Source organism: Giraffa tippelskirchi, chromosome 10 (genome assembly GCF_054371585.1).
Source record: "Giraffa tippelskirchi isolate mGirTip1 chromosome 10, T2T-mGirTip1v1.2.pri, whole genome shotgun sequence".
Classification (NCBI taxonomy): Eukaryota; Metazoa; Chordata; class Mammalia; order Artiodactyla; family Giraffidae; genus Giraffa; species Giraffa tippelskirchi.
The window spans coordinates 56,285,577-56,310,962 of NC_137284.1; the positions used below are offsets into that span (position 1 = coordinate 56,285,577).

At 40.5% G+C, this 25,386-nt stretch overlaps 1 protein-coding gene across 12 annotated transcripts in view; it reads left to right on the forward strand.

Annotated features, from left to right (window-relative positions):
• The window catches only part of CDK14 (cyclin dependent kinase 14), a 642,291-nt gene that overhangs the window by 545,301 nt on the left and 71,604 nt on the right, over positions 1–25,386 (forward strand). The gene's annotated exons all lie outside the window — the stretch shown is intronic.

Below are 25,386 nucleotides of genomic sequence, written 5' to 3' on the forward strand. Positions count from 1 at the left end.
AAATAACAGGCAGAGGGGGAAACCAGCCTGAGGGTTCCTCTCAGGTTTCATTTGAAAGAATCCCTGGTTTTTGTCTTTACCTCCTTGTTGCTGCAGATTAAGAAATTCAGGAAATTGATAGTGCTTCAAACCACACAGATGCAGACTACATTTGTGAACACTTGATTGAGAAAAGGCTGGGATGTGGGTTTTTTTCCCCCACCCCAACTCCACCTTTCTTTCCTTACTTTCTCCTCTACCCTAGAGAGTCTATTACCTCCTCTGAACCCTGATGCAAAATAGTAGGCTAAGGGGTATCTGCAGATACTTGTCTGTTCTCTTCTCTTTTCTTCTCCTTTCTCTGCCTCTCCATTCCCCTCTTCCTTTGGCTCACCTCTGACCTGTACCCGACACTCCATCAACTTTGTGAATGGGCTCACCAAAGTCCTTTACTATCTAATCTGCTTAATTATGTCCTGGGATTGTCACAAAGCAGAATGAAAAGAAAGTTTAATGTATCATGCTTCACGCATCCAGAGTGCATTTTTTTAAAGGATATAGTTTTCTCTATATTGACATGTTTTCAGGTTTACAGAAAAGTTGCAGCAGTAGTAGTACAAAGAATGCCTGATACTCATCACCCACTTTCCCCAAATGTTTGCATTTTACTCCATTTGCTGTATCATATTCATTCTCTCGCCTCTCTTTCTCACACAGATACACAAATGTGTACACATCCACATTGTTTTTCTAAACCAGTTTTTCTGCACATGATCCTCCATTACCTTTAAACATGTCAATGTTTTTCTTAAACACAGAGAATTCAGAGTTAATATTTTTTACATTAAAAATAAAGGGTTTTTTGCTTTTGCTTTTCCCTTTCCTTTCTCTGACTGAGAGTTTTTAAATGCGAAATGGCTAAAAGAGAAGAAACTGGTTTGATGCTCCACAAATTGGTTCATCAGCCCATGGAGGCTCAAAACTTGACTACGTTTTTGTGATTCAGTGTTTCCAGGTCAGATGAGCTTTCAAACTGAGGATTGAGGGGATGGGTAAAGGGGGGGTGGTGAGAATAGCACTGCAACTTGCATCTTCTGTTCTTTTTAAAACCTAAATTAATTTCTTAGGGACTATTTAGCCAGCAGCATAATATGAGTGAAGTTTTCTTATAAATAGTGGGCACAAGATGCGATAAGTCTACTAGAAAGATCTCTATTAGAATGCTTGGCCAAACTATTATGAAGTTAACTGTCTCATAGAACAAATAGTTCTAATTAGTTCAGGTGCTCTATTTTTCCTCTTCACTTAGTGTTGATTCTTATGAATTTGGTATACAGAGGGACTTGTCTATGCCCTAAGTGCACTATATTGTATTATTAATACCAGGATAGCAGCTGAGTCCCACTAGACAGTCTTTGTGGTCTGCAGATGCTCTAAGAAGTGTCTGAGCATAAAAGGAGGCTGTTTGAGTTGAAGTGGGCTGATGGTCTGGGATGACATTTGAACGCGTGGAGGACAATGTCTAAATGACAGTGCCGAGAAGGGAAGGCAAAAAAAAAAAAGCTTGAAACTATTGCTATCGTCCCCAGATGCTCACCACTCCTGAGATACTCCTCACAGACGAGCTTTGTCTGGGGAGACGTGGGAGTGGGACCGAGGAGGGATAGACATTGAGGCCCTGGGACAAAAGCCAGGGATTCGGTCCTTAGACGCATTAAAATTCTAGACAGATAGCCAATGTGATGAAAACCGCAACCCGAATGTATTTCACGTCTTACAAAGTTAAACATTTTAGCTAAATTATTACAAATATATTTAACAAAATGTTTGCAATACTCTGAGATGCTTCAATGAATAAAGCTTTTAAGAACACCAAATTGGTTGTGCAAATGAATGTATAGCTGGTCTCCTTTGGAATTTAGGATAGCTGTCTCCTCTACCACACACACACACACACATACATACATACATAGATACATACATACATAACACATGCACTCTGTACACTCACCCAGCCAAATGGAATAATTTGTCAACAGTCCTAGAGTTGTTAGGATAACATCATAGATTAAACAAAGGATAACTTCTCCAGCCGATAAAATAGTGTACAAGTTCTAGAACAAAAACAATGCAGAAGTTTGAGAAATCGATGGAAATTTATCTCAGAATAAATATTACCCAGTATGCCAAGCATGGAGTCAAATACTGTGCTGTTAACTTCCATACTTGGCTGAATATTTTTCCTTTAAATTATCACCATTCTTTTAAAGTAGTCTGCATTATGTATAGTGCCCTTGGATTTTTAATTGCTCTGGATTATCATTTTCAATGCAATTAGTAAAATGCCCTCAATTACATATAATAATTACTGTAAATGGGGCTTTTGGCCTAATTGTTATAAATGGGGAAAGATGTTTGATTATCATGTGCAATTAAATCATGTACAGTATTTATTTTACATTATTACATAAATGGTGTAATGATAACACATAACTATCGTATCATTCCTCGGTCAACAAATCTACTTTATGTCAAGATCTCTAGAATTATGATACATTACCAAAGATCCACGTAGTGGATCTTTTTTCCCAAAGCAATTGGGTTATTCTGTGGATTGGGAACCAACTTAATAAACTGATTATGCACAGGGAAGAAAAATCTGGAAAGAAAAAATACCATTTTACCTCCCGTAAAATCAAGAATGTCCAGATTATCCAACATTGTCAGTCTTAGATCCTCCCGAGCCCAATGCCAACCTTCACCACACCTATTTGTTTTTATGTAAACGTGAAAATCAACACTCCCCTAAATGGTGGCAACATTTAAAATATGCCTGGGGAAGAAAAAAAAGAGATCCTTTCTTCACTGTGGCCAACATGATAATCATCCTTAGTTTACAGATACACATTTAACGAGCTTATCGCACATAATTAATTCTGCAAAGGAGGCTGTCTGACAGAATGGGATTATGAGGATTGCATATTGATAGTGGCAGAAGAAATACATCTATTTTCTCAATGTAAGGTAGGGTGTTCTTGTGTTCTTTAGAAATTGGCACATCTCATAGGTGTTGCTCTCAAAATGATCTCAGGATGGAAAGAAATCAGTAATTACAGAGCCAGGCATTCAGTTGTGTCCTAATTTTCCCACCAGTTTTTCAGTGTTTCAGCTGCCTCAGAGACTTAAAGTATTCTCATTAGGTAGCTGCAGAGGCAGCCGCTCGCCTACTCCCTCATTCTCTCACTGACGTTTCCTTTTTTTTTTTCTCCTCCATTCCTGCCTTGGGAGTGACTGTAAAGATCATTTGCTGGAATGATTGGCAGGTTAGAGGATTCGATCAGATGAGTTCCTCTTAGCGCAGGTCAAAAAGGCTAGTTAGCAGGAGCTGTCGAAAAATGCCAGCAGCATTCGAAATGGGAAATGTCATGACTTCGAGGCAGGGGGTGCCACCTGGAACAGAAAGCCCCCAGCTCATTAGCAAGTTACAGGATGCGGGCTTAACTGGAGGGAGCAGAGAAGGAAAGATAATACCCAACAGGGAAAATGATTGTGAAGTGGAATTGATTTCATGTATAATTTGTTTATCACTAGAGGGGACAAATGCTGTCCTTCTGACATGAGCTGAGGAGTGTGGACTATGAATGAAGCAACTTAGCATAATCTCCAGGTTGAGCTTTGGATTTAAAAAATGCAAACTTCTTTATTCTTAACTGTGGAAATGATCAGGTCATGTTACATTAATTAAAACTGACATACTCTCAAATGTTTTATCTGGGCAGTTGTGGCAATTCCACAGAAATGGATAGATGGGCAACTTTAGAAAATAAGAGGGATTTTTTTTTTTTCTTTTTCCTCTGCTGGTGTGGAAGACTAGCTCGGTTGCATATGGAATTGTAACAGGCTTGGTGTTTATCTTCAGTGGTTAGCTAGGCTGCACAAATCAAACCAGGTTTCAGATTCTCATGCAATCTCACTTACAGAGGAGTGTGTTTGCCCTTCGGGAGATTTAGATCTAATCCATGTTAAAATATATATGTATATTTTAGAATATGACTATATCATATTTTGGTCCAATGTTAAAATTCTTATCTTTTTTTAAAGGAACAGCTCTCCAGTTTCATTCCTGCCTAGTTGTCAGTTAATCTAGAATTTGATATTTTATCATCAAATCAACAACTTACCAATAGCCATAGTTAAAAAACAAACAGGTATCCTTATAGGAAGAATTAATCTGCAATTTGTAAAGAGAGTGTAGTGGCAAAACAGAAAATAAAATTGCCTAGCATGCAATCAAACCAAATGCCAGATTTAAAGGTTCCAGTATTTTTACTGTGTATTGAAAGGACTTTAGTGTAAAGCTTTTTCCTACATAAATTGCATCAGAAAATGTATTTGCTTTTGATAAGAAAGTTTTGCGGTATCATTTATCTTTTACATGGAGAATGTCACTGTATTTTTTTAAGCGACAGATGCCACAGCTGCAAGTCTTTCTGGCTGAACACTAAAGGATGTTTACTTAGCATTCCAGATTTTGGTTACAGCATATATTTTCAAAATGTTTTTGTCTTGAGTTTTCTCTTCTCTTAATTATTGGGACATTTTATGAGGCAGTTACGAAATAGCCAGTACTTGTTTTATCAAGCAGCTTCAGACTGCTGTCTTAAATGAATAGGAATCCTAAAACCTCCTAGTCGAAACACTGGTGGAAAATTCATTCTGTTCTGTATTCAGCATAAAAAGCTTAGCATTAAGCTACTGAATATAGCTGTCAAGATTGCCTGCATTACTTTTGTCAAATCTAAAAATTTAAACATCAGTGTGAATCCACTCATCCCCTCATTTGGGAGCTTTATTGTGTGGTCCAGGAGCTGGCCTTTAAAAAAAAGAAAGATTTTGAAATGGTTCATCTGAACTTAAGATTTTTTATTCTTCCATACTAACTCAATTTGTTAATGACTGACAGATTTATTAGAAATATGAATAAGTCAATTATTCTGAGAGAAAAGATCATCAAAAAAAATTTTTAACAGGAGGTTTGGGTCTAGTTGTCTTCCCAAGGACATCTCAGCCTTCAGAAGCTTGAAGTAAGGTGCCCTTACTACTTCTTAAGACAGGCCAGCCAAAGGCATCTGGCCATGAAGAGCCGGAGGTGAATGGCAGCTTTTGTTCATGTCAGGTCTCATTTCTCACCCTTTTCTGCATGCTCTGCCCTCACCTTGGCCTTCCAAAGTCAGCTCTGCCTTCACAGACTTTAAGACTCTCCACTCTGTTGCATTCTCCTCAGTTAATCTCCTCTCCATCGACTAGAATAATATCTGATACATACTGATGTTATATTTATCATTCTCCTTGTTGAATCTTTTATTTGAACAAAATATAAAGATTTTTATTTGTACCTACATGTTGTTGTTCAGTCACTAAGTCATGTCCAACTCTTTGTGACCCCGTGGTCTGCAGCACACTGGGCTTCCCTGTCCTTCGCTGTCTCCTGGAGCTTGCTCAAACTCCTGTCCATTGAGTCAGTGATGACATCCAACCATCTTACCTCCTGTCACTCCCTTCCCTTCCTGCCCTCATTCTTTCCCAGCATCAATGTCTTTTCCAATGAGTCGGCTTCTTTGTTGAATCTTTCCACAACTGTGACCTTGTTGTTGAAAGTTTCATCATCAGATTTGTGGATTCCTCTTAGATAAGTTTTCTAGTTCCAAAGACACGAAATGGTATCCTTATAATTGTCCTCTTTATCTCAGTTCTCTTGTGGTCCATATACCCTGGGGATCCCCAGAAGCGCCCTGGGGGTCAAAACTATTTTCACGATAATACTAAGATGCTCTTTGCCTGTTACACTGTGCTGGCATTTGCACTAATGGTGCAAAAACAACGGAAGTAACACCACTGGCTCTTAACATGAATCAAGGCAGTGGCACCAAACTGTCTTCCTAGGCACTGTTTTCTCTACCGTCACACAGTGGTAATTGTTTTTAAAGCGCAATTTCACTTATATTGTTCTTGGTGAAACAGTAAAAATGATTAATTTTATTAAAACTCTGCCTTTGAATAGATATATTTTTAATATTTTTTGTGTGTGTCCAGTCCTCTCTGACTTTTTGCAACTCCATGGACTGTATAACCCGCCAAGCTTCTCTGTCCATGGAGTTTTCCAAGTGAGAATACTGGAGAGAGTTGCCATTTCCTTCTCTAGGAATTTTTAATATTCAGTGTGTCTAAATGGGAAGTTTGCATAAACCATCTCCACTGTGTACCTAATTACTCTGATTGTCTCAAGGAAAAGCTGGGGTGCAAGTGTTTGGGTTATAAGGGAAACTCACTGTTTTTTTTTCCTGAAAGCATGGTCTTTAATGGATGACTGACTGCTGGTGGTTACTGGGTATGATTATTCAGAATATTTGAATATTTGGCAGACATTTTCTCAAAAATGAATCTGTCACCCCAGGAAAACAACCAATAATATTTGCTGCCTAAGATAAAATTAATGCTTCCAATGGAAAATTAGGATTTGGGGAAATCACAGAAAACTTTATTTGCTACCATGAGCTTGAGATCTTTCCAAACATTTTTCCAGTGAGATGGGTGGTGAAATAAGCAAATGTGATTTTGTGATATCGTATAGTGAAATGTGTCAACATTTGAAAGACCTAGATAAGTCACTGGAGAAGGCAATGGCAACCCACTCCAGTACTCTTGCCTGGAAAATCCCATGGACGGAGGAGCCTGGTAGGCTCCAGCCCATGGGATTGCGAAGAGTCGAACATGACTGAGCGACTTCACTTTCACTTTTCACTTTCATGCATTGGAGAAGGAAATGGCAACCCACTCCAGTGTTCTTGCCTGGAGAATCCCAGTGACGGCAGAGCCTGGTGGGCTGCCGTCTATGGGGTCGCACAGAGTCGGACACGACTGAAGTGGCTTAGCAGCAGCAGCAGCAGAAGATAAGTCATTGAATCAGTACTTTCCAAATGACCAGTGCATAATTGTACAAAATCATTGCATGGAGAAAATGTTTGCTGAAAGTACAAAAGACACCAATAAATTTTAAAGTAACAGAATATAAAGAATTTGTCAATATGGTTTCAGATTTCCCAGTGCAGCTAATCTTTAAGAAACTACCACTTGTTGAGTTTTGTTATATTATAAAAATATATATAACCACAATGATCTGAAAGGGCTATTAAAATAACTTCTGTTTTTTCCATCTACTTATCTGTGAGAGGCCATATTTTCTTCAGTTGCTTCAACTGTAACAACATATCATAGAACAGATTGAATGCAGAAACCGTTATGAGAACCCAGCTGTCTGCTATTCAGCCAGATTTTTTAAAGTTTTGCAAAATTGTGAAACAGTGTAACCCCTCTTGCTAATTCTGCTCAGAAAATATGGTTATTTTGTTAAAATAGTGTTTTATGTTAACATGCTTTTAGGTTCTTTTTAAAGAATTAATAAATATTTTAAAATTTCAATTTTAATATCAAATATGGAAAACAGTGATGCTGGGACAGATTGAAGGCAGAAGTAGAAGAGAGCGACAGAGGATGAGATGTTTGGATGGCATCACCAATACAATGGACATGAACTTGGGCAAACGCCAGGAACTCCCTGTCCTCCAGGGAGAGACAGGGAAGTCTGGTGTGCTTCAGTCCATGGGGTCAAGAAGAGTTGGACACGACTTGGTGATTGAACAATAACAACAGATGGTAAACAAAGCCATTGAAACAAATGCTCTTTGCGGGGTCAGTGCGGGGGGGGGGGGGTCCTTTATAATTTTCAAGAGTATAAAGGGTCCTTAAGACCCAAAAGTATGAGAGCTGCTGCTCTCTGCCCATAGCGTTATGCATTAATTCCTACATGCTAATTATTCTAGTAACATTTTCTCCTCCCTTGAATATATTACTCTTCACTGTAGTATTTTTGTTTTGCTCTATAAAGTTATTCCAGTTCTATCCATCTAACTGACTATCTCCATTTTTCTGGGTACAGTGGATAAAATTCCAATTCTTGTGTTCACACAGATGTCATCTGGAAATTACAGTTGAGTGCCATTAAAATCTATGTTCTTGATGATTAGAAGACTAATTCTTAAAGGACCTTTGCTGTATATTAGTTTGGGAGGCTGTAACGTTCCCTTTTGTGAGATACATTTTCAGTTCAGTCACTCAGTCATGTCCAGCTCTTCGCAATCCCATGGACTGCAGCGTGCCAGGCTTCCCTGTCCAGCACCAACTCCTAGAGCTTGTTCAAACTCATGTCCATCAAGTCGGTGACGCCATCCAACCATCTCATCCTCTGACGGCCTCTTCCCCCCCTGCCTTAGATGCATTAGGTTTGACTTGAGATGATGGAGGAGCTCTGATCCTCAGTATTAACTCATCAGGCCATTTTACACGGCTCATTTATACGACTCAAGAGGACTTTCTGCACAGCCACCTGAGCAGATTCAGCATACATTCAACTTCTTTCAGGAGAATAGACTCTGTCTTTCCCTCCCTGCCTGTTTGTTGTTGTTTTAGTTTAGTCACTAAGTCAAGCCCGACTCTTCGCAACCCCTTGGACTGCAGCAAGCCAGGGATCCCCGTCATTTACAATCTCCCAGAAAGTGAAAGAAGGAAGTGAAAGTGTTAGTCACTCAGTTATGTCTGACACTTAGTAACCCCATGGATGGTAGACTGCCAAGCTCCTCTGTCCATGGAATTTTCTAGAATTCCATGGCAAGAATACTGGAGTGGGTAGCTATTCCCTTCTCTAGGGGATCTTCCCGAACAGGGATCAAACCCAGATCTTCCGCACTGGAGGCAGATTCTTTACCATCTGAGCCACCAGGGAACACCACAATCTCCCAGAGTTTGTTCAAACTCATCCGTCGAGTCAGTGATGCCACCCAACCATCTCATCCTCTGTCGCCCTCTTCTCCTCCCGTCCTCAAACTTTCCCAGCATCAGGTTCTTTTCCAACGAGTTGGCTCTTCCCATCAGGTGGCCAAACTATTGGAATTTCATCTTCAGCATCAGTCCTACCAGTGAATATTCAGGACTGATCTCCTTTAGGATGGACTGGTTGGATCTCTTTGCAGTCCATGGGATTCTCAAGAGTCTTCTCCAGCACCACAGTTCAAAAGCATCAATTCTTCAGCGCTCAGCCTTCTCTATGGTCCTACTCTCACATCCATACATGACTACTGGAAAAACCATAGCTTTGACTATGGACCTTTGTCAGCAAAGTTATGTCTCTGCTTTTTAATATGCTGTCTAGGTTTCCTGTTGCTTTTCTTCCAAGGAGCAAGCGTCTTTTAATTTCATGGCTGCAGTCACCATCCATGGTGATACTGGAGCCCAAGAAAATAAAATCTGCCACTGTCTCTGTTTTTTCTGCCATCTATTTGCCATGAAGTGATGGAACCGGATGCCATGATCTTAGTTTTTGAACTACCATGAGGTAGCTCATGGAAATATGAGTACATTATGGGGTTTGGAATTGAAATCAACAACTCAGTATGACTAGCAGTCAGTTTAGGGTTGTATTTGTTAACTCTCTATTTTGAAATATTTTTAGATTTATAGAAGTGCTGTAAAGACAGTACAGAGAGCTATACCCTTCACCTAACTTCTAAAATTAATAAACTTGGACTTCCCTGGTGGCCCAGTGGTTAAGAGTCCACCTGTCAGTGCAAGGGACATGGGTTTGATCCCTAATCCAGGAAGATCCCACATGCCATGGGGCACCTAAGCCCCTGCACCACAGCTACTGAGCCCTTGCTCTAGAACCCAGGCTCCACAACAAGAGAAGCCACCGCAATGATAAGCCCATGCACCATAACAGGAGAATAGCCCCCACTCACCGTAACTGGATAAAGCCCAGTTCAGTTCAGTTCAGTTCAGTCACTTAGTCGTGTCCGACTCTTTGCGACCCAATGAATCACAGCACACCAGGCCTCCCTGTCCATCACCAACTTCCGGAGTCTCCCAAACCCATGCCCATCGAGTCGGTGATGCCATCCGGCCATCTCATCCTCTGTTGTCCCCTTCTCCTCCTGCCTTCAGTCTTTCCCAGCATCAGGGTCTTTTCCAATGAGTCAGCTCTTCACATCAGGTGGCCAAAGTATTGGAGTTTCAGCTTCAACATCAGTCCTTCCAATGAACACCCAACTAATATCCTTTAGGATGAACTAGTTGGATCCCCTTGCAGTCCAAGGGACTCTCAAGAGTCTTCTCCAACACCACAGTTCAAAAGCATCAATTCTTCAGCACTCAGCTTTCCTCACAGTCCAACTCTCACATCCATACATGACTACTGGAAAAACCATAGCCTTGACTAGATGGACCTTTGTTGGCAAAGTCATGTCTCTGCTTTTAAATATGCTATTTAGGATGGTCATAACTTTCCTTCCAAGGGGTAAGCATCTTTTAATTTCATGGCTGCAAGCACCATCTGCAGTGGTTTTGGAGCCCCCCAAAATAAAGTCTGCCACTGTTTCCACTGTTTCCCCACCTATTTCCCATGACGTGATGGGACCAGATGCCATGATCTTAGTTTTCTGAATGTTGAGTTTTAAGCCAACTTTTTCACTCTCCTCTTTCACTTTCATCAAGAGGTTCTTCTTCTTCGCTTTCAGCCATAAGGGTGGTATCATCTGCATATCTGAGGTTATTGATATTTCTCCTGGCAATCTTGATTCCAGCTGGTGCTTCATCCAGCCCAGCATTTCTCATGATGTACTCTGCATATAATTTAAATAAGCAAGGTGACAATATAATTTATATTGTCATAATTTATGCCCATTCAATTATGGAATTAGTGAGTGTTTACCTGACTCACCATACTATAATCTTCTGTTCCTTCAACAAGTATTTTTTTGAGCAGCCATTGTCTTGGTGCTGTTCTGTTGTTGTTGTTTAGTGACTCAGTCATGTCTGACTCTTTGCGACCCCATGGACTGTAACCCACCAGGCTCCTCTGTCCATTGGATTCTCCAGGCAGGAATACTAGAGTGAGTTACCATTCCCTTCTCCAGGGGATCTTCCCCCCAACCCAGGGATCAAACCCACATTTCCTGCATCAGCAGGCAAATTCTTCACCATTGAGCCACCAGGGAAGAGTATGGCTCCTTTAGTATACATTTTCAACATGTACATAAATGTGTTTCTTGAAAAATTATGCATGAAGTCATCGTTTTAGTTGAAAGAGTATGCCTTCTTTGTTAGCATATTTTTTGTAGAATGAATAATAATCCCCTTAATTTAACTTTTGTGAATATGTAAAATTCCACATATTTAGACACATTGACAACACTTAGAGGAAATGCAAACACTAAAGAATGATATAACTGATTTTCCAGGGATAAAAATTAAAGATAATTTTTGAAGTTGAAAGAAATGTTTCAGAATTTAGTATCTTCATGGTCTAGCTTGTAATATGCTCAGCACTGTGTAGGTATGCAGATGTGTTTTTATGAAAAATTCATACTGATGTTTATGAACTTAAAGCTCCTATAAGAGTTAACTGTAGTTTTCATGACCATTTGTGCCTAAAGCCAAATAAAGTGTTAATTATTCGAAGACCTTAAAGTGAGTCTTAAATTTCTTAAAGCCACCTAATATTTAGGAATTCAGTAACTTTTTTGAATAATGATGATGATGATGACAAAGAAAAAATGCGAAGATGGCTAAAATAAAACAGATGGAGCATAAGTTTTTTGGAATAGACCACTTAAAATATTTTTTAAAAGGAATTATTAAGTAGACGAAACTGGATGAAATATTATGCAGTCTTAAAAATGATCGGCATAAAGGAGCAAATAACATGGAAAAATACATGTGATAAGTGGAAAAAGTAGACTAATTCTATGTGTATGTATATACTTTATGTTTAAGGAAAGTGACAAAGGAAATACATTAAGCTGGTATTTCCCTGGTGTAGCAGAAAAAACATCTCCTGATCATAGTAGCACTGGTCTGCCTGTAAGAACATAATATTAATACAATCCTCAGTGGCCTATGCCACTTGCCAAGACTTTAAACATTTGCAAGAGGTCAGAGTTTAAGATTCTTGACCTTCTCTCGCTCTTCTCTGCAACTTAAGGATAAAGAAGAGAGGCTGGTGAGACAAAATCATTACCTTGTATTTGTACCTTTTATTTGCACTGCTGGGTGCAGATAAATTTTGAGGGGGGAAAAAAATGTGTGTCCAAAAATAAATTTGTAGGATTTTCATATTGTGTCTGTACACAACATATTTGGAGCCTGAAACCAGTTTATTATGTGGTCATTTAAAATAAGTAATATCCAAATATACATGTGTATGGGGCTTCCCAGGTATTTCAGTGGTAAAGAATCCACTTGTCAATGCAGGAGATGCAGTTTCAATCTGTGGGTCCGAAAGATCCCCTAGAGGAGGAAACGGCAGCCCACTCCGGTATTCTTACCGGGAGAATCCCATGGACAGAGGACCCCATGTGTGTGTGTGTGTGCGCGCACTTCAGTCGTGTCTGACTTTGGGATCCCATAAACTGTAGCCCACCAGGGTCCTCTGTCCATGGGATTCTCCAGGCAAGAATACCGAAGTAGGCTGCCGTTTCCTCCTCCAGGGGATCTTCCTGACCCAGGAGTCGAACCCACGTCTCCTATGTCTCCTGCATTGGCAGACGGGTTCTTTACCACTGGCGCCACCTGGGAAGTCCTGAAAGTGAAGTGAAAGTGAAAGTTGCTCAGTCGTCTCCGACTCTTTGCTACCCCATAGACTACAGAGTCCATGAAATTCTCCGGGCCAGAATACTGGAGCAGGTAGCCTTTCCCTTCTCCAGGGGACCTTCCCAACCCAGGGATCAAACCCAGGTCTCCCGCATTGCAGGCAGATTCTTTACCAGCTGAGCCACCAGGGAAGCTCTCGGAAGCCATATATATATATATATATATATATATATATACACACACACACACACACTTGTGTCAGCAAAGCAATCTCTTTCGTTTTTAATTCTCTTTCAGTTTCTTTGACTTCTCATGCACTCCTTCAGCATTCAGTCAGTTTTGCTTTTGGAACTGTTTACCTGTAATTTCCAATTTCCACCTTCATCCCATCTCTTTCCTTGAAATGTTACCAGCGAGCAGTAGAAAAAGCGAAAGTTGTGTATGTGGTTGGGAGGCTGTGGTGGTGTGAGATGAAAAGAAGACAGAGGGAGAAAAGACTGCCTAAGGGGGAAAAAAAGAGAAGGAGAATTTACTAGAGAAGGAGAATGAATGCTTCACTTGTTGGCTTTTAGCACAATTACCATACCTTAGGAAATATGCAAGGAATCGTTAATTTCGACTAAATGAGGCTCTTTTAGAGTCTGTGGCAGGCCCAGGGAACTGACTGTCAGAGCAGTGAAAGATGTTGAATCGGAAGGCTGGACTCCCATGGCAGGCAGTAGATGGTCAGCTGGGGAGCCAGACAGAGAAAAGATAGCTGTTGAGAGTAGCCTGAGATTGGGGACTCGCGGCTAGCATTTGCATACTTTTCCTGCAAAGGGAGTTTAATCCAAAGAAAGAAAGAGATTTCAGTATTGTCAGGAAGGCTTTGTTCGGGGTGAAGAGTAGAAGGAGATCTGCTGAAGGGGCCTTTCTCAAAGGCTTGGTCTCAGCCTTGAGGTTGTTCTAGTAAAGTTATGTTCTCAAGGGTTGTTTGCACACTATTGTATGTCTAAAGATCTTCAAAACCCAAAGGGCTCGGAGTATCCCCCTTCGCCAGCACAAAAGATGGGAATTTGTGTGGTAAGAATGACTCGTGTTGCAGAATGAACCCAAGCACCCTTTGTTCTTGCACAGAATACTCTGAAGTTCCGAGGATGTCTTTTCGAGCCACACTGAGTGAGTCACACTGTAAAAGTGTTTGCAGGCTAGCAGAGGAGGTAAAACCAACCCAGACTTGTGTCTTTTTTTTTTTGCAAACTCAATGAAGGCTTTAATGCAATCACCAGAAAAGATGGCTCAAAAAAAAAATATGGCAGATAAAAACAGGTTTTGATTGCCATGCATCATTTTACCTTGTTTCCTTACAAATGTTCTGAAGTTCAAGTATTTGAAATTAAGACGAGTTATTTAGACAACTAGGTAGAACAAATTTTCTCACCACCCGATCAACCTTATGTGTTATCTGGTAAGAAACGGAGAATTTCCTGCCATGGAATAGTTCCTACCATATCAGTAAACAAAAGATGTCACAGCCATCAGCAATTGCAGATGCCACAAAAGGTAAGCTGGTGAGCCTGAAGGAACTCAGGAAGGAAAGAATACCTGCCTTCTAGCAGCCATCAGACTGCAGCCATTCCCGCCAGTTAGCTGGTGAGCTACACGGAAGCTCAGGATGTGAAAAAATAAAAACAATAACAGAATACTGGTCCCAGATAGATGAGGTGCACATCAAAGAAATGATTTCAGTGAGCCCAGATTCCTGCATCTTCCTATACATAGAAAAGCCCTAAATTCCTTAACTTAGGATATCTGGTTTTCTTTAATTAACAATATTCTTTTGATGTTTAGACTACCTGCACTTTGTTGCAAAACTTCTACATAAATTGATTCCTCTCCCTACCTCCTCCTTGGAGCAGTTCTCTCAGAGTCACTTGAGATGCTGCCTCCTGGGCTTAAAGTCCTGAAAAATCCCACCAAATAAAATATAACTCTCAGCTTTTAGGTTGTGGTTATTTTTCAAGTCAACACTGGCAACATGAGCTTATGACTATGGTCTGTTTCCAGTTATCAAAAGATGCCTTCTTTCCTAACCCAAGAAGAACTAGGTAGTGTGCAATGGTCTATTCTTCACTGTAAGTTTTTCTAATAGTCTACACATCTGTATTGAGGAGTGTGTATCTGTAGTACCTGCTTACATGTTAAATCATCACAGTATTTGTGGATCAGACACCAGGACTCATTTCAACTTCACTAGTTGGTCTGTATTTATAAACACCCATGATCCTTATAGTTCAGGAAAGTATGTACTCAAAATACAAAGTAGGAGTTTTAAAAAATAGCAGTTTATTTGTTTATAAGGATAATGTGGGCAGTTGTGAGTGCCTTTCAAATTTATGATCATCTACATGGAGCTTAAAGCTTCAAAAAATGTGTTATCTTACCGCCTTATATATATATATAACTCAAAATATACAAACTAAACCTGGTAGCTCAGCTGGTAAAGAATCTGGCTGCATGAGACCCTGGTTCAATTCCTGGGTCGGGAAGATCCCCTGGAGAAGGGATAGGCTACCCACTCCAGTATTCTTGGGATTCCCTGGTGGCTTAGCTGGTAAAGAATCCACCTGCAGTGCAGGAGACTTGGGTTCAATCCCTGGGCTGGGAAGATCCCCTGGAGAAGGGAACAACTACCTGCTCCAGTATTCGGGCCTGGAGAATTCCATGGACTATACAGGGTTGCAAAGAGTCAGACACAACCGAGTGACTTTCATTTTCACTTTCAAACATTACTTATAGTTGATCAAGCAGGATATACAATAAAACTTGACATTGGAGATTAGGGGAAAATATGTGTGTTTTAACAGTAAAAATATATAACACATAACATGAATTTAGCTTAAGATTTTTTTTTAAATTAAGGATATTACTTTAGGATATTTTTGTTGTTGTTGTTGCTTATCCCTTTGCTGGATTTTTGGCTCATTTGAAGACCTGCATAGAAGACACCATACAAATTCAAAATAAAATGAGTAATGAAAAATCTGCTTGACTAAGGGTCTAAAAGACCAGGAAATGTCCATCTGAGTTTCAAATTAAAGGCAAAACCTGGGACTTGTAGAAAGAATGAGAAAGCTTACTTCGAAATGAACATGAGCCGGCTTCTAAGAGAAAATGTTTGCCTTCTTCTTTGGTAGAATAATTAGGAAAACCTGTATCAGGTCATATTTGGGGATTTCCATGGATGTGAAAGAGACAGTGAGCATGGTTCACAGGTGAGGTTGGAAGCTAAGACATTGGTGATGGCCAGATAAGAGCTTTCTGAAGTTATTATAAATGAGTGAATACAGTGGTGCTTGCCACTTTCCTAAATACTTTAATTTTTTGTTATGATTGAGATGCTGGTCTCTGATCTAAGTAAACTCTGCTTTGCTGGAAGTGGTGCTTTTCTGTCTACTACTTTGCATTTTTGCCTGTGAGAAGCGTGTCTGAATTGGGAGGACCTGAATATACCTCTTTGTTGCTGAGCTTGTCAAGCACAGCACTGTGTTCTCTTTCCCACCAGGAAGGTCAGGCCACTGGGGGCCGATCTGCTGTCTGAAATGAACCCTACTGCCTGTCCCTGGTGGCTGACAGATTGAAACAGTTGTCTGTGTTACGGCACGCTTTCAATGCTTTTTAAATGCCTCATTTTCTGAGAGAAAGGTAATGTATGTAGGCTCCATTGAAAAGATAAAATTTTTTCTAAGGGCTGGATTTTGGGTGTTAATATTTATCTAAAAGGAAAATTTAATTAACTTTCTAAGAACATATTTACAGATTCAGGAAGTTAACTGTGTGCACTGTGTGGGCACTCACACACACATACATGCACACTCGTACCAAGATAAGCCTTCACTTATGAGTTCTGCTTCTAAAGACTTATATTGTGGGGTTTTTTTTAATTGGAGTAATAAAATTATGAAGTATGGAACTGTTTCAATAGTAGAATTGTCGAAGTAAGGGTCTTTTGTTCACTGAGATTTCAGTTTCATGTGTTTTGATCAGAGGTATGTATAAAGCCTGGAGAAATTTGTACTGTGCTGAGCCTCAATTCAATACTCTCCAGATAATTGAGCTAATTAAATCTTTACCAACATTAACACAACTCCAGCATTCCTTGGACAGTGGATAATTATTGTATGAACATGGCGAGCTTAAACTAAACAGATGAAAATAGAGTTCTGTGGAATGGGTATTGAGTTTATTCTTTATTCATCTTTTGATAAGGTTTAATTAAAACTGCCTCTCTCCATTGTGGTGAGAATGAATGTGCTTGTTTTCTTAGTGAAAAGCAAATTATTCACTTCAGCCATGGTTCAATAATCAAAGCCTTTGCAAAGTTTTGGGTTATAGTGTAGCTATGGGGATATAATTGCTGCAATTCTGTATGAAGCCTTTATCTTTTTTTTATTACTTTCTCTTATTTATTTTTGTAGAAAGAAACTTATAAAAGCCCATTTTGGGATTTGGTGTGGAAGTACATATGTTTGAAGTCTTATTATAGGTTTGCCATGGCTAGATTTTTCTTTTTAAGTTGTATTTCTTACAACCTCTTGTTTAAATGAAACATAGAAAGGGACACATCTTTAAATAGTTGGTATTTGAGACTGATCTTTTAAGTTAGTGAAGAAATTCAATAAAACCTTGAAATCCTGTGGCTGCCACTAGATTGACATAATGACAATCCTAAGGGTGGAAAAGTAATTGACATTGGGAGTTCTTTCTGCAAATACGTATATTTGCATTCTCTTTAACTTTCTTTAAATTCAACAAAAATATTTTCTATATTCTTCTTTTAAAGAGTTTTTTTGTTTTTATGTTGGTGATACTTTTGTAGCATAAATAGATTTTATGTATACTAATGACAACTTATTTTCAAACTTACTATCATGACTGTGCTAGACTTCTTTCGTTTGATGGGAGAAGTAGCTTTTTTTAGAGAGATACATACTCCACAGACAGAATGTGGGCCATCTCAGAAGGTAAGAGGCTGTGCTAGGTTTCTTCTTGTCCATTCTTTTCTTCTTCTTTTTAATAGAATGGGAGATTACAAGGATACAGGATGTTTATGGAACCAAGGACAAAAAGAAAACTGTGCCTTGGGCATAAACCGCAAGTCCATAAAAGGAGTCAAGTACAGACACACTGTCTCTCCTTCTCCATCTTTTGGTTGTCTTGATTCTGACTTTACCTGCTTCTCTGGCCATGCAATGGAAACGAAGTTGACTTGTCCCAAGGTTTGTCATAAGAAAAGTTAAAAAGACATCTCTCTTGGTCAGCATTCCAATGACCTGCAAAGGAAATCTGGCCTTCTTAGATCAAGTGAATTAGCCTGAAATCCAAATTTTAGTGCCTCCTCTTACCACTTCTTTTCTTTTTTTAAATGTTATTTATTTATTTTTATTTTTTTTGGCTGTGCTGGATCTCCATTGCTGCATGTGAGTTTTCTCTAGTTGCGGGGTAAGGGCTTCTCATTACAGTGACTTCTCGTTTGGGGGCACAGGCTGCAGGCACACAGGCTGAGTAGTTGTGGCACATGGGCTTAGTTGCCCTGACACGTGTGGGATCTTAGTTCCCTGACCAGGGATTGAACCAGAGTCCCCTGCATTGCAAGGCAGATTCTTAACTACGGAACCATCATGGAAGCCCACTTGCCACATCTTTTCTTCATCAGTTTCTTGGAGAGGAAGGACATGCAAATATGAGCTAAAGTTTCTTCATCTTTAGAATTATTTTGAGGGTGAAGTCATTGAATGCCGTGTTTTTCAACTTACTCTCAGGGGCAATGATATCAATCTCATGGACTGGAAATAGTGTTTCTTAAATGGAATAGTCTAGATGATAAAGAAAAATGTTAAAGATGATCACATGTAGTAAGAATAAATATTATTTCATCCAAGTTTTGTCTTAGTGACACATGTGTGTTTATGTGTATGTAAGTGCTCCTATACTGAGTCACTTAGTAAAATGTGTTTTGACAGTGAGTTGTGCCCAAAACAACTTTGCAAGCCAGTGACTGCTCCTCAGATCCCCTTCAAGGTTTTTCTTGGGAGGCAAGGGAGGGAGGCGCCCACTGGGAAGGAGTCCAAGCCCATCACTCTCCCCATCAGAGTGCTGCTAAGTCGCTTCAGTCGTGTCCGACTCTGTGCGACCCTTAGACGGCAGCCCACCAGGCTCCGCCGTCCCTAGGATTCTCCAGGCAAGAATACTGGAGTGGGTTGCCATTTCCTTCTCCAATGCATGAAAGGGAAAAGTGAAAGTGAAGTCGCTCAGTCGTGTCCGACTCTTAGCGACCCCATGGACTGTAGCCTACCAGGCTCCTCCGTCCATGGGATTTTCCAGGCAAGAGTACTGGAGTGGGGTGCCATTGCCTTCTCCTTTACCCCATCAGAGTAGTTCCACTTTAATCTGCTTTGTACTTTATGTTTCCACCTAAAATATCTTTTAAACAAAGGATGCAGTGGCCAGAAGTTTGCATAAGTGATTTCCCAGGTCCCTTTTTGGGATTTTTAGAGCTAAGTACAGTAACCACCAGGAGCAGATCAGGAATTATTTTGATGTGCAGTGTGAAGGATGGCTTGGGAAGCCATCCAGCCCTCATTTGCTTGAGGTATTTTTTTTTCCCCTGTCTTTCTAATGCTGAAATGCAGTTTCCCTACTTAATCCTATAGAAAACTGTGAGACTTAGCATATAACCAAGACAACACTAAATTTGAATGGACTTGAAGCATTCAAGCATTTGAATGGACTTATGATTTTTAAAAAAGGAAAAACGAGTCCTCCTCACTGCCCTTCCCCCTGTCCAGTTCTTTAGGGAGGGATGAAAGGCAGAAGGGAGCAGTGGTGACACGAGAGAGAAAGACGTTGCAGCTCCATCATGTGGTCCTCAGAGAAGTGAGCATCCTGGGGAAAGACAGCTTCTTTAATACAAATAAATAGTAAGAAAGTGAAAGTGAAAGTCGCTCAGTCATGGTCAAGTCTTTGTGACCCCATGGACTGTCCATGGAATTCTCTAGGCCAGATGACTGGAGTGGAAGGGGTAGGCTACCCACTCCAGTATTCTTGGGCTTCCCTTGTGGCTCAGCTGGTAAAGAATCCACCTGCAATGCAGGAGACCTGGGTTTGAGCCCTAGGTTTGGAAGATCCCCTGGAGAAGGGAAAGAAGAGAAAGGAAATAGTGAGAGAACAAGACTAAATAAGAAAACAAGCTAAAGGGGCATCTTATAGAACTTCGTTTAGGAAGTTGCAATAGGTTTAGCTAATCCTTGTTTCTGCCTTTGACATTGTGGAGGGGCAGACTGTCCTAAGAGCTTTGATCTCATGTTGAGCTCTTTTGTTTAATTTTAGGTCCTGTTTTGCCTATTTGCATACACACCCAAAAGTGGGACCTTATGTTGGTGAACATTTGGTTAGTCATTCATTGCATTCACACCTGTCCTGTTAGCAGTGGACTTCACTTGGTCCAGGCAGCTCTCTTTAACTCACAGAAGCTGTGTAGGCTAGGGATGAAGGTTTCTGACTTGGGTCAGCCACCTGGGCTTTGAGACTACACTGTACCACACGGCGTGAAATTACAGTTTCGTGACCCAGGTTAAGCCTCCAAGTTTTTCCATCTGTAAATCAGGACCAAAAATAGTGTCTGTCTTATCAGCTTGTTGTACAAATTAAATGGGATGATAATGTATTTAGCATAATGGCTTGCTTAGTTCATAACAGGCACTCACTAACTGTTACGAATCCCAAATTTCATGAAGTCTGTGATACAAAACACATATTGACTTGAATTCTTTTATGATAATCATTTTTCATTTGTCTTTCCATTTGCTGTTGTTGTTTAGTCTCTAAGTCATGTCAGACTCTTTTGCAATCCCATGGACTGTGGCCATCCAGGCTCTTCTGTCCTTGGGATTTTCCAAGCAATAATACTGGAGTGGGTTGGCCATTTCCTTCTCCAGGGGATCTTCCTGACCCAGGGATTGAACCTGTGTTTCTTGTATTGGCAGGTGGATTCTATACCACTGAGCCACCTGGGAAGCTTTTACCTAACATGAAGAAAAGCTAGAATTCTTACAGTGCATCACATTTCTTGGTACAAATCATACATAATCATGAGTGGAGGAAGGGCATTTTGGGACTTGGTTTGGCATGAGTTTTAAAGAGAATGAAGAAAAGGGATTGTGGGAGACTGAGAAGAGATATTCAAGATATTCTTTAGAAAGTCAGCAAGAAAGCACAAGAGGAGAACTGAACATGTTACATCCAGGGGATGTAAGACATAAGGCACACGGTAGAGTGGAGGCAGTCTGGAAGAAAATTTGTTTGTTTTGTGGCCCCAATAGGGGTTGTTAAAACCATTCCAAGTGAAAAGGGCTTCCCTGGTGGCTCAAGTAAAGAACCTGCCTGCAATGTGTAATTATTGATGCAATGCAGTCATGTGGTTGGACTTCCCAATGCAGGAGAAACAGGAGACTTGGGTTCCATCCCTGGGTCGGGAAGATCCCCTGGCGAAGGAAATGACAACCCACTCCAGTTTTCTTGCCTGGAGAATTCCATGGACAGAGGAGCCTGGCGGGCTACAGTCCATGGGGTCTCAAAGAGTCGGACATGACTTAACAACTGAACAACAACAAGAGACCTTACATAAAAATCTTTCTTTTTCTACAGCTCACTAAAAACATAAATAAAAGGGTGAATGAGCCATTCTGGGCATTCTCTAACCACAGTGTCGGGCAAGGATTGAGTAGAGGCTGCCTTTTTAGGAAAGGCTGTGTTCTGAAATTTGCTACAGTCCCTGGCACTCACAGGTGTCCTGCCAGGGAGGGTGAAAAGCAGTTGCTGTCTACGTTCACCTTTTGTCTGTTGTTTATCTTACAGTAGAGGGAAAAGAAAAATGAAATATTTCTTGTAACTGTATCTCTGTCCTAAATGACAAATGTGAAAATAGCCCAAAGGAGCCTTTGTTGCAAGAAGAATTGGCAAGAACTTACTTCTTTGTATAAGTAACTAGCGCACTTCGCTCACTAGTCTCTTGGCCCCTAGAATCTTTTCTAACTATTTACCAATTAATCAGGTTTACTATTATATGTGTTTATGTTTGTGTATAGTTTCCAAGGAACCAGGAGCAAAATGAAAAGAGTTTAGCAAGTTTGTAGGGAAGAAAGATATTCGTGGAAGTAAAGGGTCCAGATGAATGACCACCAGAAGAGAGCTGGCAAACATTTATGCCAACAAATCCCTTAGATGGCTTTGGGAGAGATACCAGGACATGGTGGTACTACTCAGCTCGGGCTCCCATAACAAAATACCATGACTGGGTGGTTTCAGTGACTGGCTTGACTCCTGATGAGGGCTCTCTTTCTGGCTTACAGACAGCCAGCTTCTCACTGTGTTGTCACATGGCATGATGGGGGGTGGGGAGTGGATATCTGACTCTTCTTAAAAGAACTCTAATCCTGGGTCTTCACTGGTTTTCCCGTGGTTAAGAATCTGCCCTGCAATGCAGGGGACACGGGTTCCATCCCTGGTCCAAGAAGATACCAGGAGGCAACTGAGCCCATGTCCCACAACTACTGAGCCCATGCTCCAAAACAAGAGTAGCCCCCACTCACCAAAACTAGAGAAAGCCCACACATAGCAACAAAGACCCAGCAGAGCCAAAAATTAAGAAAATAAGTATATAAAATTTAAAAAAAAAACACTAATCCTATCATGGGAGTCCCACCCTCATGAATTCATCTAAACCTAATTGATCCACCAAAGGCCCCACACTGGGGATGAGGACTTCAACATTAATTTTGGGGGGCACATTCCGCCCATTACAATGTTCACTATTGTCAAGCAGTTTACAGTGCAGTAAGTGGCATGAGATACAGATGACTGACTCAAGGTAAAACGTGAATGCTATTATACAGACCTAAATAAAATGCAATCAAAAGAGGAGGGACAGACCTCACTGAGTCAGGGGATGCTTCATGGAGAAGAGATCATCTGGGCTAAAGCTTGAAGCCTAGTGGAAAGCTTCTATAGAACACAGGGAGCTCAGCTCTGTGCTCTGTGATGACCTAGAGGGTTGGGATGGAGAGTGGAAGGGAGGTCCAAGAGAGAGCGGATACATGTATATATACGGCTGATTCGCTTCTTTGTACAGCAGAAAGTAACACAACATTGTAAAGCAATTATATTCCAATAAAAAATAAATAAAACTTGAAATCCAGCATCCCAGAGCTGAGTGGGAGCTGCATTCATAGCCCAACGCAACAATGTGCTGGAAATGTAAATGAGTCCTGTGTCATCCCATCACACTCACCATTCTCTTCTGATTTCTGACAAGCCTGCTTTCTTTTAGATGTTTCAATCACAGTCAGTCCAAGCCTATGTAATTATTTAGTTGCTAATGTCTAGAGGAACTTTGACTACCTCTGGAGATAAAATTAGAGCCAGGAGAACTGCAGTGCCCCCCAGCACCTTGTCCAAACTGAGTTAATTAGTCTGTAACTCGAACACCCTAAAGGCCCTATTTAAATACAATTTCACTGTTAGTGAGAAACTCCAGGAACCATGATTAAAACTGAATGCAGTCAGAAATAAATAGTGTGAATCTGTCTTTAGTCTGAAATTCTCAACATGAAAATGTGGCATAAGTTTCACATTGTTTCAGCTGGCTCTTAAATACATATCACAGTTATTAATAAAATAATAATATTCTATATAAACTTCATGAGGACACAATTGGCCTGAAAATATCTGAGATTTCCACATAAGCACCTGTTTTTAAAAATATACACAAGATGCTATCATTATGGGCTATCATTTAGATGGTATTGTTCTTTCATAAATATTTCAGAATTAAAAACACAGTGTATGCATGCTAAGTTGCTTCAGCCATGTCCGACTCTTTGCAACCCCATGGATGGACTGTAGCACACCAGACTTCTCTGTCTGTGGGAATCTCCAGGCAAGAATACTGGAGTGGGTTGCCATGTCCTCCTCCAGGGGATCTTGCCCCGGGATCGAACACGCATCTCCTGTACTAGCAGGCAGGTTCTTTACCACTATCGCCACTTGGGAAGTCCAAAAATGCAGTAGGTACATAGAATTGAACTGCAGCTTTCGTCTCTGACTAGTTTTCATAGATTCAGGCAGCTTTCCCATATTTATGTCAATACAAGGGAGAGGTGACACAGATAATCCAGAAGTCATTTAGAGGATGCATTGTTTGAACCGCAGCTGTCCTTTCAGAGTAATTTTCAGCATGGTCTAATAGTAAAATGAGTTTTTGCTTCTTAACATGGTAACCATTTTGGAGCAGAAATTCCAGAATGTCTCGATACCTAGAGCAAGGGCACAAAAGGGATAATCCACTGACAGATATTTGAGGGTTTTTAAAAGCGTATATTGAAAGCAAGCCAAGAGAAGGATCGAAGATGAGAAAAGAACAGGAAGATGATCAAAAGAAAAGAACATAAGCTATTTCTAGCTTTTCATTTCTACTCTCAGACTTTTGGGTAATGTTCTTAGAGTTAGATGGGTGTTGTGGACTAGGGGGCAGGGAAAAGAGAAAGGAATTCCCTGGTGGTCCAGTGGTTAGGACTCTGTGCTTCCACCGCAGGGGATCGAAGATTGATCCCTGGTCTGGGAGCAAAGATTTCACAAGCTGAGCAACCATGCACACAAGCTTTCCTACATGGAAATTTGAACATTGAGATAGTGTTACTGTCTTGCCATTCACACTCTTTTTATCCTTAACTACTTGCTGAAGCTTGCCTGAGGAAAGCCATAGGTTTTTGCTGCCCAGATAGATAGCAAGAACTCCAGGAACTTCCCTGGTGGTCAGTGGTGAAGACTTCACCTTCCAATGCAGGAGGTATGGGTTCGATCCCTGGTCTGGGAGCTCAGATCCCACATGCCTCGAGGCAAAAAACACTAAACCATTAGAGACAGAAGCAATGCTGTAGCAAATTCAGTGAAGACTTTAAAAATGGTTCGCATCAAAATCTTAAAGATGTCAAGTACTCTTAAAAATAAAAAGGAATGGGTCCTAAGAAAAACACTAACTGGATGAGACAGAAGGAGGGGTGACCTGTTCTCTTTAGTGTTTTAAGATTTCCCATTGATGTTGATAACCAATAAATATGAAGACCTGTTCTGACTGAGCAATCTCACTGCAAGCCATACAGTGCCTTATTTCTTTAGACATACCTTTTTAGAGGGCTGAAATGTAAATTAATAAACCAGCCAGGGCTGCATGCCAACATGACTTGAAAGTTAACTGGAATTTATTGATCTGCAGCCTACAAGCTGTTCTTTGCTGCACTGCACATAAGAAAGTCAGTCTTTAAAGTCAGCCAAATTTTTTTTATTATTACCTCGAAAAAGATCGTTTACATCTTTAGATAGTACTGTTGTTTGGCTGGTACCTTCTCCCTTCTACCCCTCTCCCCCTCCTCCCAGATTGGGTCATTAGAGACTAATGTTGATAACAGTGATAACTATTGCAGCATTCATAATTCATGCTTCCTTTTCTGTATTAATAGAGAAGAAATGAAGCTATGGCTCACCAGGCTGGCTACTTTTCAGCCCCTGTCTGTGAGGGGTGTAGGGGAGGGGAAGTTTAAAAGGTAGGGGAACAACAGAAAGCTCCTGGTTGCCTTTATTAACCTGTTAAGAATCTAGCATCCGTGGATATCC